The sequence below is a fragment of the Lepisma saccharinum genome, chromosome 28 (genome assembly GCF_977018435.1).
Source record: "Lepisma saccharinum chromosome 28, izLepSacc3.1, whole genome shotgun sequence".
Taxonomy (NCBI): domain Eukaryota; kingdom Metazoa; phylum Arthropoda; class Insecta; order Zygentoma; family Lepismatidae; genus Lepisma; species Lepisma saccharinum.
The window spans coordinates 36,340,010-36,356,051 of NC_139256.1; the positions used below are offsets into that span (position 1 = coordinate 36,340,010).

At 39.6% G+C, this 16,042-nt stretch overlaps 1 protein-coding gene across 1 annotated transcript in view; it reads left to right on the top strand.

The window, feature by feature from the left end:
* Positions 1 to 3,909: 3,909 nt before the first annotated feature.
* LOC145981060 (acid phosphatase type 7-like) overlaps positions 3,910 to 16,042 on the top strand; it is an 81,236-nt gene continuing 69,103 nt past the window's right edge. The window contains exon 1 of the mRNA XM_083114175.1: positions 3,910 to 3,959. The gene's annotated coding sequence lies outside the window, so the exon portion shown is untranslated. The remainder of the gene's footprint in view (positions 3,960 to 16,042) is intronic.

Sequence of the window (16,042 nt, forward strand, 5' to 3'; positions counted from 1 at the left end):
ACCACTATGTTCCTCCACCGAGTATCGAACCCGGGACCCCTTGATTACAAGGCGACGATGTTATCACTACGCCAACTGGGAGGTACTTATGCAGGGCATGTTAGTATGTATGGGCGCATGTGCTTAAGATACAATGCTTCCGAAGGGTTACATAAATGCAACTGCACTTTTACATAGTGATGTTTTTTTAAATGTTTTGTTATCATTGTAAGTTGAGAGAAGATATTTGTATACTTTTTACAAGGAGTTTTTTTGTAACATGCAGGAATTTATATTTTCCAAGTTACAATGGCTTTGATGACGTGCAATATCACCTTCGCTTGTTCAAAGCAAATCAGTGCGTTTGTTTCCAATTATCAGCTGTCAACGACAAACACGGATGACCGAGCATGATAAAGAATAACGATATAGTTAAGTGGAGTGTATGACAATATCCTTTCATTCCTTTTGTTTGGTTATGAAGAACTTGACTTTTTAAAAATAATTTATTTTTTGGTTGCTTTATAAGGTTGAAAATGAAGGTCAACATTGCTTGATTTATTTACTCTTCTTGAAAGCTCCAAAGGTTATTAAGAACCATTTATCAATGGTTCAAAGAATTTGTATAAATTTTTGCAATATTCTTCAGACTGATTTCAAAGTCTCGTAACCTCAAATTTGGGTTTCCTGATGGTGTGGTGGTAGCGTCGTCGCCTTGTAATCTAAGGGTTCGATACTCGGTGGTGGCACATAGTGGTTTGGATCTCACTTTAAACTGTAGGTCCAGTCCCGATTAGCCAATCTGTGTATAAAGTGGACTTCAACAACTCAAATTTGACCATTTATAACTTGAAAGTCGTAAGAGATATTCACACCGAATTTTTTTCTGTCGTTGTAATTGACAAATTTCGTGATAAAACAAAATGAAAGAATAAATAAAATTATTAATATGATTGAGCAACTTACAAGATTCGGAGCTCACTCTACCGAGTGCCCCACAAAAGGGGTTTACACTATTTGAATGTTAATAACAGAGAAAGTATTACATATAACCTGATGGAACTTATTGTATCTGGATCTGTCATGATAAGTGCTTGTCGCCATTCATTTTTTTTAAATTTCAGTTCAGTTGCCAGTAGTAACAAGTAATTGACAAGATGGCTGGGAACCTTTCCTTTGAGCAACTGGACTGATTTTAAAGTGTTTTTGGTAATGTGAGAACATAAAAGAAGTGCAGAGACGATGGCGGGCAGAATTTGATGTATGGACTTCTTGGGGAATCTTGTGAAAGTTTGTACCACTGCTTCCATCCCTCTTTCGTCCGATACTGATTTCTTCCTGCCACACCGTCCCAGATTACACACAGTACCTTCCCTCTCAAACTTGTCGCGTAATTTCGTATTAGTTACACGTGACGGTGGCGCAGTATCAAATTCTGCCCTCCATCGTCTCTTCATGTTCTCACATTTCCAAAAACACTTTAAAATCCACTTCCGTTGCTCAAAGGAAAGGTTCCCAGCCATCTTGTCAATTACTTGTTACTACTGGCAACTGAACTGAAATTAAAGAAAAAAATGAATGGCAACAAGCACTAATCATGACAGATCCAGATACAAAAAGTTTCATCAGGTTATCAGTAATACTTTCTCTGTTAATAACATTCAAATGGTGTAAACACCTTTGCGAGACACTCTGTATAATTATAATTCCTGGATTATGGAGATTTGAATCTCAAATTTAATTTGTAATGTAACATTAGAATTTGTATAATTTTTACTCCAATATTTAAACTTCCTATTATTTTTTGTAATAAATCTTTGTTTGGATGACTAATAATGTGAATTTCAAAACAGATTTTTCTTTGAAGATGTGACCCACTAAAATCTTTGAAAGTTATCCACACCAGACACTAACGCTGCTACTGGTGAAGGATCATAACCCACCATTTGGCTGAACATTCCTAAAAAGAGAACGTCCAATGCAGAAAAATATGGCGAGCTCTGACTACTAGTAAGGCCTTAACCAGCCCTTAGGAAAATCATGGGCATGTCTCTATACTGACGATATACAGAGTGCGGCACTTAAAACCAGCCCGTCCCTTCATAAGATATCATTAAATGAACAATTTGAATGATTAAGTGAAATTAAAACAAAATCAAACAAAAGCAATACACCAAATGAAATTTAATGTTGCGTGTTAAGATTTCTCACCTTCACAATAGATGCTGAAAGTGTCCTCCACCCACTTCAACACACATCTGAGCACGTTTCAGGAGATTCATGTACACCTTTGTTAATTCTTGAGTGGTGATGCTGTTCATGATATTCTGGATGGAGGTCTTGAGTTCTTCAATTGTGTGTGGATTTGTTTCGAATACTTTCCCCTTTAACATTCTCCACAAGTAAAAGTCACAAGTTTACAAGTCGGGTGACCGAGGAGGCCACAGGCCTTTGCTAATTGTCCTCTCTGGAGTAAACATTTCATGCACACGGGATAGTGAAGCATTTGATGTGTGGCTTGTTGATCCGTCCTGCTGAAAGTAACAGAACTGACGCTCCTCTTCTGTCAATTGTTCATAAAACTCTTCCAGAATTCCCAAATACACGTTACTGTCTACTGTGGTTTCAAAAAATATGGGCCCCATAACGCGTTATGCAGAAATGGCACACCAAACACCAATCTTTTCGTCATGCAATGGCTGCTCGTGGATTACGTGCGGATTCTGTGACGACCAATAGCGATTGTTTTGGGAATTTACGTATCCCGACAGGTGAAACCACGCCTCGTCACTCATGATGAGCATCAATGGATCCAAAACACCACTGGCAACATTCGTCAATAGCCATGAACAAAAATCCACCCTCTTCCCCGGGTCAAGCTCCCTCAGTTGTTGCACTACACTTATCCGGTAAGGTTTTAACTTCAGCGCCCTTAACACACGTCTACAACTTCGCTCACTAGCTGGAACCTGTTGACTTATTTCCTCGTTGATTTACGAGGACTCCTCGCCATTATGTTCTGCACCGCCTCCGTAATTCAGGTGTGCAGACAGATGGTCGTCTGTCCCTGGGAGCATTTGCAACAGATCCTGTACACCTCCATTTCCCAATCAAATCCTGTATTGTGCGTTTTGCTGGGACAGGACGTCCTGGAAATTTCTCCTGAAACAACTTCCTTGTTTGCACAAAGGATCCGGTGCGCACAAAAGCTTCAACAATTGCAACACGCTCAGGAATCAAATACGGCATTATCACGGATTCACCCACCAAGGCCTGATTCTCAACTGCTTTCACTCGACCACGGGTTCACAAGCCACTTGTTGGTGAGAAACATAATTAGTAACTCATGCAACGCCATCTTCTGTTGACATTTTCATATAGATGTTTTACATGTTCATTAGCAAAGCAATTACATCGGGATTACAGCGGGCTGGTTTTACGTGCCGCACCCTGTACCTCACCATTCTGAAAGAGATGGAAAAAGATAGAGATTAAGAACCAGAATACAGAGAGCGAGATAGATAGATAGATAGATAGATAGAGAGAGAGAGAGAGAGAGAGAGAGAGAGAGAGAGAGAGAGAGAGAGAGAGAGAGAGAGAGAGAGAGAGAATATTGAAACGAAATAGAGGATGCAATGAAGTGAGTGTGGTGGTCCACAAAGGAATAGATTATCGTGCAAGATTTGCACCACGTACTCCCCTTGCACCTGTGTTTACCTCTGTGGCATTCCGGACGTCATCAACCTATTGCTATCTAATACGAACAAAGGTGTATGTTTATCCAAGTACATGTTCGATTCTAAAGTTGAATGTCATCGAGATCTATGTGCATTTTAGCACGATAAAATTGTTTTTATAATGATAAGAACTGATAATAAAATTCAAGATTTCGTATTTAACGGGATCAAACTTGCGCAATATGTTGTTTATTGACTTTCTGTGGGGTATACAGTTATAGACTTACAGAAGAGACTTTGAAGGTAAATAACTATAGGCTATCACATTTTTTCGGCATTCAACTAAGTCAGTCAGGTCAATTACGGATGTGAAAGTTCCATTACCATCCAGAATACAGCAACGAACAGGATACATACAGCATTTGCATTACATTGGTCAGGGCAAGATCACACTTTCACGGGTCACCCTTATTGCATAGCACTAGAGCAACATTGCGTTCTGACGTCAGACGAAGAATGACTACGTTGTTAGGTTAGGTCTGTAAGGTTTGGTTATATGAACATAAATACACTGAAAATTTATTATTTATGCTAAGAGAACTAATCTAGCCTAACCTAACAACTCAGCCATCTAGAAAAGCATTCCTCGGTGACGTCAGAACGCAAGGTTGCTGTAGTGTTGTCCAAAAAGATAGACCCACACTTCACAAGGCGCGAAATCAGGAAGCACATCCACCAGGAGGTGCTCTTTCCTATGCGCAGTTCGTATGCGCGGTCGTTCGTGGATGCATTACGTCATCGTGGAGATCGGGTTTGATTTGGGACATTCAAATGCTAACAAGTTGCGAAAATCGGAGCAAGCAGGTTGATTTTTGTCGCGTTCGATTTCATTTTATTGTATTGTTTGTTTTGAAAATATTGATTTGTTCTTGTCACCTATAATCATGCCTAATTGTGCCGTAGCATACCAGTAACTAACCTGACTAATATCTCGATCTCGAGTAAATCTCATGATTACGTGGACATGGAATATACGTATACAAGCAAAATTCGTGGACTTTGAGTATGGGGGGTAAGTGAAAAGGGGTGGGAAAAACACCTGCGACGCTGAAAGTGGTAGGTGTCGTGGAATTTGCGTACATAGCAGATGCTACCTGAAAGTGTAAAGTAAAAAGTGTATTTGATCACTTGTGTGAAGTAAAGCTGTAGCGAGATATATATTCAAGAACGGCTCAACATTTTAACATTGTCCCAAACCTTGAATTTTCTGACAAAAATATATTTTTTGTGAAAAGATCTTTCCGACTTTTCAAAAAAATATGTGATAAAAAAACTTTGAAACGTGTTTTGTTATAACAAAATGTTGATTAATTCGCGGATGTTTTTTCAAACTTAATAATGAAAAAGACACCTTTCAAACCACCAGTTGTGATCCACATAGGTTCAACACAACAGGTTGTCCTAATCCTTAGTCTATATAAAACGTGGAGTACCTGGTTCGATACCATGTGGAGGCACATAGTGGTTCGGATCTCACTTTAAACTGCAAGTCCAGTCACGATTAGCCTTACTGTGCATAAAGTGGACGTAAAGCATCAAATCTAGATAAAACGTGAAGGGATGGTTTGTAAAATGACAACAAACAACCTTGTCAACAGACATGTACGCAAATTCAAGACGTTACTTGGCGGGGGCACTTGCCTCCTTCAAAATTTTCAGGTTTTTGAAAATTTAAAAGTTAATGGTACTTTATTAACCTCCTGGAACCTGAAGAGCAAAGAACGAGTAATTTTTATGATTTTGCAAATGTAACATTTATTAAAATTTGATTGATATTTTTATCAGCTTTGATAACTTGTCGAGTCTGTCTCACAAAGTTAAGCTCCAAGTCCGATTCTACCTCCCTTCCCCTCCCCCAAGTTTAAGTTTCAAGCTACGCCTATGCGCAAAATTCCAAGTCAGTTGACACTTCAAAGCAAGGCAAGTGTTACTCCACGCCAGTTTTTTTCGTGTACTGAAACCGTCCCCGACACAAATCTGATCAGGGCCTCCTTGATGGCGCAGTGGTAGCGTTGTCGCCTTGTAATCAATGGGTCCCGGGTTCAATACTCGGTGGAGGCACATAGTGGTTCGGATCCCACTATAAACTGTATGTCCAGTCCCAATTAGCCTTTCTGTGCATAAAGTGGACTTAAAACACCAACTAAATCAATCAATCAACGAATCTCACCAATCGTCTACAGAGAAGCTTCAAGAATTATAAATCGTATTTTTTAATTATCTCATGTTTCATGTGTAAAGTCGGACTGATCAGCTCGGTGATCTATTTTTTCGAACCACAGGATCATTTCTGAAGCAGTGCGAACCATGCTCTCTGTGGCGAATTCGTTCAGTATCATGACCATGACGAGATGGAAGAAGAAAAACTTCAATTCCCATATAAATTCAACGAGAAATTGTATGCAGCGCCAGCAATAGTCAATACAACATGGATGCAAAGTCATCAAGGGAATGTAAAGTGGTTAGGATATAATTATTTTTTAACGTTGTTTTCAAATTTGTTATCCACGATTGCCGCAAGATGTACAGTCAAGGACCCTTCTGGGTTGTAATGATTCCACTGAAAGCTAATGGGAGTGTTACAACTCAGGTGTGTCTGTGACTGTACCGGAGGAGCATACAAGCAGTCCGCTCACGAGAAGATCCCCAAAAGAGGGGAGACGGGGAGCGGTGCTAAAGGGAGGAACAGGTCAATTTGCAGATTTTTAAGGGTAGCAGAAAGTCTTCCGCTGCGGCTGCGGTCTAGTGTCCTTTTGGAAGTGCGTAGGAGTTGATTTGCGTGAAGCAAAGGAACAGGTTGCTGTTTTTTTTTTTTTAGTGTGCAGAATACTTTTGTATTACTTATCCTGTGCAGTATATAGACTGTATTTCAAAGAATTTAAAAATTAATAAAAGACAACGGCTTTAGGGTTACCAGATGACAAACTTAAAAAAAGAGGACATTTTTAGATTGCAGAGAATGAACTTTCGACGAAGATGCAGCACTTGCAACACACGTTTTGTGCTTACTGGTGTTTTGATGAGCTTATAGACCACACAGCTCTGTAAAACAGTTTTACACCATTTCCGTATAACTAATAATAGGCCACCTTATAGGCAAATGTCTGTATATTCTAATATTTATTCACTATGTTCGTAATATTATACGGTTGTGAAACTTGGTCTTTTACTTTAAAAGAATAACATAAATTGACATGTTGCCTCGCAGTTGTTTCTTCCAGGCGTAAAGTCAGGAAACCGTTTTTGTAAGTCGTCACTAAAAACACATTTACGTTTCGGAATGGTTCAGATCGCTGATCGACAGAACTTCTCGTCTCCACAACTACAGCAGTTAAAAATTACTGTCTATTTCTGAATTCTGTCATGAAACTCAAATCAAAGTATCGAGTATTCTTACCTACTGTTAGAAACTTGCTGCTAATCACAAGCCGCGGTAGATGTCGCAAATGCTTTAAAATTAACACCTCACCCTTCTCTCTGACCTCACACTGCAGCTGCGACAACGGAAGAGACACAAAAGTTCAACAATTTTTCTTTGTTGGAAGAAAAAAAAATGTCTTTGCGCTTGCAACTGAGTGTGTTGTATTTCTTTACTTTGAAATTGAAAACAGAAACAATATTAACAATTATTTACAAATAAAATTTTGTTACTAACCTTGAAGTCAAACAGTTGTCTTTATCCCGGAAAGGAGGACTTTTCCAAATTTTCCTAAAAACCTGCCCGGACTATTTTTTAGGACCCGAAAAAGAGGTTTTGTCCGGGTAAAAGATGAAGACGTCCTCTAACCCTAAACGACTTGCGTCGCTGCACCGGTTACAGCGACCCTTCGTGTGTTTCTCACTCAGTGAGCACTCCCCCAACCCTAATAGTGGAGTCGCCTGTCGCTACGTCACTGCACTTCCGTTAGGGATCATCTCCTGAGCAGTGAGCTGTACTTGCCAGTCTCATATGGGGCCTACTCAGCTCCAGTGATTTATCCAAAGACCATAATAAATTCTATCAACATCCCCTAAAGGTTTTGACAAATACCCAATTTATCCCCTTTCTGCATGATTTTTTAGAAATACCTGAAAAAAATATATGTTGTTACTTTTGATATTGGTGGACAAAAATAGCAAACAGTTTTGAAAAAAACATTTTATTTTCCAAAATTCTATTAAAAAATATGTTTGGATCATATATGGCACAACATGCATTTATGGATATGCCAGTACACTACATTTATGGATATTCCACTACACTAGATTTAATTGTTTCTGAGCTGTTTGAACACAGTAGTTTCATATTGTCTGAATCACGTGGTATGGAATAACAAGAAGCAGTTTCTGTCCTTGTTCAAACATAATGGAATCTTACACTTTACACAATGTACAAAGGACCTACCGGTGCATTTTGGGTATTTGCACCTCATTCGAGTTTCCCAATTTGGGATGTGTCCAACATTGTCTCGGCGAATGTGCACTTGAGGGATTGGAACAGAAGGTCCATTTCGTTTCTTTTTCTGAATTTCATTCTCAAGTTCGTTGCTTGGGCGTCCTCTACGCCGTACAGAGGTCTTGCCTTGTTTGCATAGTGCGTCTGACACTTCAATTTTGAAATTTACTAATGGCATGTACAACCCTGTCTTCCGTCTCCACAATAACCATGTGTTGACAATTGCCATATCAATTAGGTGGTGAAAGATTCTCATGTACCATTTTTTGGATCGGATCATTATCCGATAGTAGCCTAACATGGAATCCAATAGATCAACTCCTCCCATATATTGATTGTAGATTTTTACGACGTTTGGACAAGTAATCATTTCAAATTCATTCTTGGATTTGAAGAAACGCCGTGCTTTCCCAATTGGTTGACTTCCTAAAAACGACGATAGAAAACACACTAACTTGTTGTCATACCAAGCCACTGAGGAAAGCTTCACACCATCAACAATTGCAGTTTTCTCAACAAATGATCCCCTCCCCCTTTTTTTCATTGTTGATTCACTCGGCATATCAACTTCACCAAGCCTATTGAGTCTGACAGTACCTAGTGCATTTATACCTTCTTTCTTCAGATACACCTGAAGTTTTATGTTGTTGAACCAATTGTCAAACAAAAGTGTGTGATTTATATTCCTTGGAACAGTGCGCGAGAGACGTATAGCAACATTCCCACTAACACCAACATCTGGTTCACCTGGAAGTAGCACATTATCTGAAGCACCTACAAATATTTCAAAGTCGTAGCTGAACCCTGATTTGCCACTAAGAACGAACACTTTGTAGCCCCACTTATAAGGCTTAGCTGGATTGTATTGCTTGATGGAGCTCCGTCCTTTGAAGGGGATTATTTGTTCATCAATGCAGAGTTTTTCTTCTTTAGGTACAGTCAGCAAAGATGAACGAAGGAACTTTATAATGGGCCTCACTTTATAAAGTTTGTCGTGGCCTTCTTGACCAGCAGGAATAAAGTCGGTGTTATCATTGAAATGAAGGAAACGGCGTATATCTTCCCACCTATTGACTGCCATTACTTCAAATATCCGAGGGTGTCCAATTTTACTGCTCCAATAATCTCTGCAAGCAGGTAACTGAATCACGGACATGTTTAGCAAAATACCAATAAATTGTTCAATTTCTTCTTTAGTAACATTTCCTGGCTTATTTGGTCTCTGTTGCGTTGTATATAAGTTTGTTTGCTGAACAATATGGTTGATTAGCTCGTCTGTGAATAGGTACTTGAAATAATCGAAGGGGCTATTTAGTCCTTCAAAAGATAAAGGCAAACTTGTATCACCTCCAAATTCAACATCATTGCCATTACACAGGAGAGAATCCTCATTCCACACGATCTTCTCCTTATCTTTCTTTGCACTTGTCTTATTTTTTCTGGTTTGAGTGGGAAGATCCGAATGCTGTTGTCTTGATGTTGATGGGATCGGTTGAGATTCTCCTTCAGAATTTTCGGAGGGTGTTTCGGGAATAACAGTCACATTAGGCTTCATAATGGCATCTCTTACATTATAGATATCTTCATCCTCGGAGTCGGGAGCTAAAATGGGCACCTTTCTCATCTTGCTATGGTCCTCATCGTCCGACAGATCTGAATCCTCACTGAAATAACCATCTCCAGGAACAGTTGTCACACATGACAAATGACCATAGAATTTGGAAGGATCCATATCCAGTCTGCAAAGATGAGAAAATAGTTTAGAACACAAATGGACCACTTGGTATAACAATTCAATAAATGTAAAAAAAAAAATACTAAAATATTCTATTTGGTTTGTAATATCTACAGTGCAGATACATTGCTGTTCGATTTACATGGGCAGCTACATTAGAAAAAGCAATGCATATGCATTCCATAATCTTTGCTACTGATGTTTATCCTCTTGTGAAACTCAGAAAAGGAAACACATCTGAAAATATAGAGAATAAAACTTGTAACATCGTCTTTTTGCCAACACTTTCTATTTACGTAAGAGCAAGATAATAAATACCCACATCCAGCAATGACAAATATGCATGGAAAACACACATGTGATATATATATAAAAACAACAACACATGTTCTACACACACGCCATAATGTGCAGCTTAGCAACACACAATCAGCTGCATGAACGGCCATATATGGGCCACGCCGTGTTCCTTTGTCTAACTACCCACGTATGGAAGGCCATATATGAACCAAACAGTTTTCTTCTTAGTAGCAAATTATAATAACATTTTCATCAAAACTTTTTTGAGATTCTCGTTCTCAACATAATCAACAATCATGAGATATTTTTATATTTGGCTAATTTGAGATATTTATCAAAATTATGGGCGCCTCCAGGACCACTCAGCAACCCAACATTGTTGAGTAGCAAGAACCCTGGAGGCGCTTGCTACCTGGTTGTTGAGAAGGAGCGACCGCGGCTTCACTCAACATAAAATTCTCTTGCTACCTACGGTCAACTGTCGTCTGCAAGTCTGTTGTCTTCTGTTAGTTGCAACATGGCGCGGCGGAACTAAAAGATGCGTGGAGTAAAATGTACTTGTAAGTTCGATTATGTAGCCCAAGCGCACCTTTAGGTCGCGCATCCAATAGCCTTAAATAGTAATAACTTTTTCGCCACTATATTCTCGGAGAATGAGTGATCTGTCAACGGATAATTATGCACTGGCTTCAACTGAAGTATATTTAAAAATACCAACAAAATAACGCAGTTAAAAAACGTAATGAACCCAAATACTGTTCACAACATTAAGTTGTTTTTTTGGCTAAATCGGATGAGCATGCTCTTGCAAACATGTGTTCAGCTTGAGGTGGAGACCATTTTTTATCTCGCTACGTAAGTTTCGGGTTCGAGGTCCGGTATAGGCATGGATGTTATTTGATTGATTTGATTTATTTTACTGTGCATTTTTGCCACTTTTGGCTAATCGCGAAGATGGGGATGAGTGATGATATGGTGAAGGAACAGTCACAACGAACAGCATGTCCAGGCCGGGATTCGAACCCGGGACCCGGCGTCGTATCGCGATGTTTAACCACTCCGGGATATTATTTGTGAATGTCCCTTCTTTTGCAAGAAAAATCGGCATCAAGTATCGAGGCCATTTCCTGGGTGAAATACATACTTTTCAAGGGAGCGTGATATCAAGAAATGCACCGTGTGATATTTGAAAATCCATTGGAAGGAGGATGGTATTACAATAACTTAAACGATGATCATGCAGAGTTAATCATAAAGACAACTAAAAATGTGGCATATTCATGTATAAACGTCAATTCGTACGTGTTTATTTATATTGCTTTAATTTACATTATTTTCGCAGCTACAAAAGCACAATCAGCAATTGATAATTTAAACTATATCAAACATTATTGCGTGAAAACAACGTGAGAACACCGTTATACAATCTTGCACACATTTTGCAACTTATACTCACTGTTCAACATTTCTGTTCGTAAGCCAACATCCGCGGCTACAACGCCAGGGTCACGGGTTTGAAATCCCAGCCTGGGTGTTCTTTGTGAGTGTCCTTTCATCAATTTCATCATATAATCAATCATCCTCATCTTCACGATTAGCCAAAAGTAGCAGAAAAGCGACGATAAAAAACAAAATTCAAATGAAACTATTGTTCTTAAATCGTATTTATTATTGTCCTATTAACAATGGTTGATTTATTGATTTGTTTTATTTTACTTCATTTTCGTGCCACTTTTGACAAATTTGCGAAAATGGGAATGAATGATGATATGATGAAATTGATGAAAGGACACTCACAAGCATTCATTCCCAGGCCGGGAACCACACCACCACGGGTGCCGACCTATTAACAATGGCATGAAACTATTGAGGAATAATGATCCCATTTCAAAGCACATTCTCGAAACTAATCTTTCTTTCATTTATAGTGTAGCGTATGCGTATGTTATAAGTGTTTTAACAAAGGTTTACAACCAATAAGGTCACACACACACACAAAGCGTTTCGGGTTCGATACCCGGTGTAGGCACATGGTGGTTCGGATTCCACTTTAAACTGTAGGCCCAGTCCAAATTAGCCTACTGTGCATAAAGTGGACTTAAATCACCAAACAAACAAACACACAAGAAGTAGAGTGTTGTGTCAAACTTGCACTCCTATACGAAAATAATCTTTAATTTAAACACATATATCCTTAAATAAAACTGGCCACAACCTTTCTACACTCAATGTCACTCCTCTATGGTTATTACGTATTATTTTGGAGAAATAAAATTGTAACCACAGAGAATTGTTGTAACCAAAGCTCTCAAATTAGGAATATAACATTTCCCCCCAATTGTATCTCTATAGACAGTAGACACAGATCTAGATCTACTCATGTTTTACTTCGAGATTAACCACATACTTTAATTTGAAATAGCATCCATATATATGTCATCACATCGATTCATAATCCATTAATAGTGACACCGTATTCAACAGCCCAACACGCCCTGCCATTTTCGCTGCAGACGCCACAAGGCAACGCAATGCGATTTTCAATTGTTTTCGGCTGGAACGTCGCTACTTCTCAACTTTGCATCCAGGACAGGCCATAAAACTGTGTGACGTAGCAGTCAACATTTGCTACCATGTTGAGCGATCCTGGAGGCGCCCAATGTAAAGAAAACTCACCTTTGTTAGAGTCCAGCGCAGATAATTCTGCCGTGCGATGCGCGAAACAACTAAAGAAGCAGTGTTGCTAATGGAGCAGATAGAAAAATCGCTGCAGTGCGCCGATACACAGCTGTTACGTACAACAATAAAATTAGAGAATTCAGGTCTATCTAACGTTGAGTTTTAAACGTCATGCATTATACCAGGACTAGGATTAATATGTACTAACAAGTGGCTTTGTATGTAGCTACATACATATGGACTAAGAATTCGCAAAATATGAACTAACACAAGTAAAATTACCAAAAATGCTGCAAAGAAGACTTCTTCATACGATTCCTTATTTGAGTGATTTCAAACAAAATAAAAAATACATATATATTATTTTTCATTGCATTAATGCACTGGTGGCGTTCTAACTTTTCACTCCCAAAACCCGTATACACTGGTATGGAACTGCAACGGCAGATAATAACATGCCAACGTGTTAAACCGCTACAATTGCACCATAACACTCCTCCTGAAGCAGTATTATTATTTCCTCTCTGAGATCGGCGACAGTCGGTTGCCTTTGTTGTACATTTACAAAGGATGCCGGTGTAACGGGGAATTTGGACTCCGTAGAAAAGTGACTGTACAGTCAATTTTCAACGCAGTCCAAATTCCCCGTTTTCGTGACGGGAATCTGGACTCCATAGAAAAATGACTGTACAGTCAATTTTCTACAGAGAAAAATGACTGCCCTTTTCAGATCCCGTCAATTAAGCAGGGGGTAAAATATCCCCGTAGAAAAATGACTGCCTGTCAATTCCCACTTAAAGGAGGGGGTACAAATTCCCCGTAGAAAAGTGACTGCCCAATTAAATCCTGCTTATATTAGGAGGGGGTACAAATTCCCCGTAGAAAAGTGACTGCCCAATTAAATCCTGCTTATATTAGGAGGGGGTACAATTTCCCCGTAGAAAAGTGACTGCCCCTTTAAATCCTGCTTATATTAGGAGGGGGTACAATTTCCCCGTAGAAAAGTGACTGCCCCTTTAAATCCTGCTTATATTAGGAGGGGGTACAATTTCCCCGTACAAAAGTGACTGCCCCCTTATATCCTGCTTATATTAGGAGGGGGTACAAATTCCCCGTAGAAAAGTGACTGCCCCCTTAAATACTGCTTATATTAGGAGGGGGTACAATTTCCCCGTAGAAAAGTGACTGCCCCTTATATCCTGCTAATATTAGAAGGGGGTACAATTTCCCCGTAGAAAAGTGACTGCCCCCTTAAATCCTGCTTACATTAGGAGGGGGTATAATTTCCCCGTAGAAAAGTGACTGCCCTATTAAATCCTGCTAATATTAGAAGGGGGTACAATTTCCCCGTAGAAAAGTGACTGCCCCCTTATATCCTGCTTATATTAGGAGGGGGTAAATTTCCCCGTAGAAAAGTGACTGCCCTATTAAATCCTGCTAATATTAGAAGGGGGTACAATTTCCCCGTAGAAAAGTGACTGCCCCCTTATATCCTGCTTATATTAGGAGGGGGTACAAATTACCCGTAGAAAAGTGACTGCCCCCTTAAATCCTGCTTATATTAGGAGGGGGTAAAATTTCCCCGTAGAAAAGTGACTGCCCCCTTAAATACTGCTTACATTAGGAGGGGTATAATTTCCCCGTAGAAAAGTGACTGCCCTATTAAATCCTGCTAATATTAGAAGGGGGTACAATTTCCCCATAGAAAAGTGACTGCCCCATTATATCCTGCTTATATTAGGAGGGGGTACAAATTCCCCGTAGAAAAGTGACTGCCCCCTTTATTCCTGCTTATATTAGGAGGGGGTATATTTTCCCCGTAGAAAAGTGACTGCCCCTTTAAATCCTCCTTATATTAGGAGGGGGTATAATTTCCCCGTAGAAAAGTGACTGCCCTATTAAATCCTGCTAATATGAGAATGGGGTACAATTTCCCCGTAGAAAAGTGACTGCCCTATTAAATCCTGCTAATATGAAAAGGGGGTACAATTTTCCCGTAGAAAAGTGACTGCCCCCTTATATCCTGCTTATATTAGGAGGGGGTACAAATTCCCCGTAGAAAAGTGACTGCCCCCTTAAATCCTGCTTATATTAGGAGGGGGTATAATATCCCCGTAGAAAAGTGACTGCCCCCTTAAATCCTGCTTATATTAAGAGGGGGTATAATTTCCCCGTAGAAAAGTGACTGCCCTATTAAATCCTGCTAATATGAGAAGGGGGTACAATTTCCCCGTAGAAAAGTGACTGCCCCCTTATATCCAGCTTATATTAGGAGGGGGTACAAATTCCCCGTAGAAAAGTGACTGCCCCCTTAAACCCTGCTTATATTAGGAGGGGGTACAATTTTCCCGTAGAAAAGTGACTGCCCCTTTAAATCCTGCTTATATTAGGAGGGGGTATAATTTCCCCGTAGAAAAGTGACTGCCCTTTTATATCCTGCTAATATGAGAAGGGGGTACAATTTCCCCGTAGAAAAGTGACTGCCCTATTAAATCCTGCTAATATGAGAAGGGGGTACAATTTCCCCGTAGAAAAGTGACTGCCCCCTTATATCCTGCATATATTAGTAAGGAATACAAATTCCCCGTAGAAAAGTGACTGCCCCCTTAAATCTTGCTTACATTTGGATGGGGTATAATTTCCCCGTAGAAAAGTGACTGCCCTTTAAATCCTGCTTATATTAGGAGGGGGTATAATTTCCCCGTAGAAAAGTGACTGCTTTATTAAATCCTGCTAATATGAGAAGGGGGTACAATTTCCCCGTAGAAAAGTGACTGCCCTATTAAATCCTGCTAATATTAGAAGGGGGTACAATTTCCCCGTAGAAAAGTTACTGCCCCCTTATATCCTGCTTATATTAGGAGGGGGTACAAATTCCCCGTAGAAAAGTGACTGCCCCCTTAAATCCTGCTTATATTAGGAGGGGGTATAATTTCCCCGTAGAAAAGTGACTGCCCGTTAAAATCCTGCTTATATTAGGAGGGGGTATAATTTCCCCGTAGAAAAGTGACTGCCCTATTAAATCCTGCTAATATGAGAAGGGGGTACAATTTCCCCGTAGAAAAGTGACTGCCCCTTAAATCCTGCTTATATTAGGAGGGGGTATAATTTCCCCGTAGAAAAGTGACTGCCCCATTAAATCCTGCTAATATGAGAAGGGGGTACAATTTCCCCGTA